Genomic DNA, 2,193 nt, shown 5'->3' with positions numbered 1-2,193 from the left:
GTTGCTGTAGGCAAATTCATTGTCATAGAAATGAGTTTGACAAAGTGGTTGTTCAGAGCAATGTCAGCCCCAGCACCAAAGGTGGAAGAGTAGGTGTCAGTATTAAAGTCACAGGAGACAACCTGGTCTTCAGTGTATCCCAGGATGCCCTTGAGGGGCACTTTTGATGTCTGCTTTACTACTTTCTTGATGTCATCATATTTGGCAGCTTTCTCCAGATGGCAGGTCAGGTCCACAACTGATATAGTGGGAGTGGGGACACAGAAAACCATGCCGGTAAGTTTCCCATTCAGTTCAGGGATGACCTTCCTCACAGCCTTGGCAGCGCCAGTAGATGCAGGGATGATGTTCTGGGCAGCTCCACTGCCATCATGCCACAGCTTTACAGAGGGGCCATCCACAGTCTTCTGGGTGGCAGTGATGGCATGGCTGTGGTGGTCATGAGTCCCTTTACAATGCTGAAGTTGTCATGGATGACCTTGGCCAGGGGAGCCAAGAAGTGGGTGGTGCAGGAGGCATTGCTGACAATCTTGAGAGAGTTGTCATACTTTTCATGGTTCACGCCCATCACAAACATGGGGGCATTGGCATAAGGAGCAGAGATGATTACATGTTTGGTACCACCCTTCAAGTGAGCCCCTGCCTTCTCCAAGGTTGTGAAGACACCAGTGGACTCCACAACATACTTAGCACCAGCATCACCCCACTTGATGTTGGCAGGATCTCACTCCTGGAAGATAGTGATAACTTTCCTGTTGATGACCAGCTTTCCACTCTCAGCCTTGACAGAGCTGTTGAACTTGCCATGGGTGGAATCATATTAGAACATATAGACCATGTAGTTGAGGCCAATGAAGGGATCATTAGTGGTGACAACATCCACTTTGCCAGAGTGAAAAGTAGCTCTGGTGACCAGTTGCCCAACGCAGCCAAATTCCTTTACTCGGACCTTCACCATCATGTCTCAGGGATGTGGCTGAGGCTGCACGAGAAGAGAGGGCAATCTGGATCGACGAGGAGCAGAGAGCCTGAAGTTTTCTTAAAATTAAACCATTTCGGTTAGCTCTAGTAAAGTTAGCGTAGAGGATTTTTTCATTTTATTAATTTCATGTTCTTTACTTTCTATTTGCATGAAGATTCACAAATCACACGCATTTTGTTTTATACTGTTCTTTGTCATTAATTAATACGACAAGTGAATTACAAAATAAAATGTTTTTGTGGTGTTGTTTTTTTAAATCTGTCTATATGGAATCAAATGGAAAAGACAGTAAAATATTCAAGCTCACAGTTATGGGTCTGGTTCTGATTTATAGCCTCTTCCCCCCATCCCCTCCCGCCCCGTGGGATTTCTGAGGCTATGAATCCTTGATGGGAGGAAAGTGCTAGAGCAACTGCCAATCTGAAGCCCAGAATGGCACAGCCTTTGGATTTGCAGCACAGCAGCAAAATGGCAAAGAGAAGTTTGGGATCCACAGCCTGAAATGCTCCCTCTGAGCATCTGGTCCTGCTTCCGCTCTGAGGTCAATACTTTAGCAACAACTCCAACCAAAACCTGTGAGGTCCCCGGTGTTATGCAAAGCCAAGCCTTTGTGCCCTTTCTGCCCATTGGTGAGACAGAGAATGGAGGGTCTCTGCCGTGCAGACTGGAAATTTTCCCTCAGCCCCACTGGGTTGGAAGAATTGGCTGTGGACTATGTCAGGAGACAGTTCTGAATCTTCTGCACATACTACTTAGACATGATTCTTAGCTTGGTCACAACTGAGAGCTGGACTTAGAACAGGAACTGAAAAGGACTTTAGTCACCTTGTCTTCCATGGCCTGGCCCTGGGCCAGCCCCCAGGCCCACGGACCCTTTCCCACCAACTGAGTGGTGGTAGCAGTGTCCCTCACTCACTGTGTGGTCATACACAGCCTTCACTTCATCCATCGGGTAGTGCATTGTGTGGCCCTAAGTTCTGGGCCAAGATGGGTATCTATCAGTCAAAGTTACAGTGGTCCCTCCTGGGGACACACACAACACGATGGGGGGAGGGAGGAGGCAGAGTTCTCCAAGGTGTGAGTAGAGTATGAGCGACTTCTAGTGAGCCAGCTTCTGGAGGGAATGGGGAAATAGAGGTTGCTGGCATTCCCAGACCCCTGTCCAAGAGACAGCATAACCAGGGACAAGGGGATGTAGAGGTGCTGCCCAT

This window comes from Elephantulus edwardii, unplaced genomic scaffold (genome assembly GCF_000299155.1).
Source record: "Elephantulus edwardii isolate Elephantulus edwardi_28Jun2011 unplaced genomic scaffold, EleEdw1.0 scaffold00209, whole genome shotgun sequence".
NCBI classification, from domain to species: domain Eukaryota; kingdom Metazoa; phylum Chordata; class Mammalia; order Macroscelidea; family Macroscelididae; genus Elephantulus; species Elephantulus edwardii.
This window is presented reverse-complemented; position numbering follows the sequence as displayed.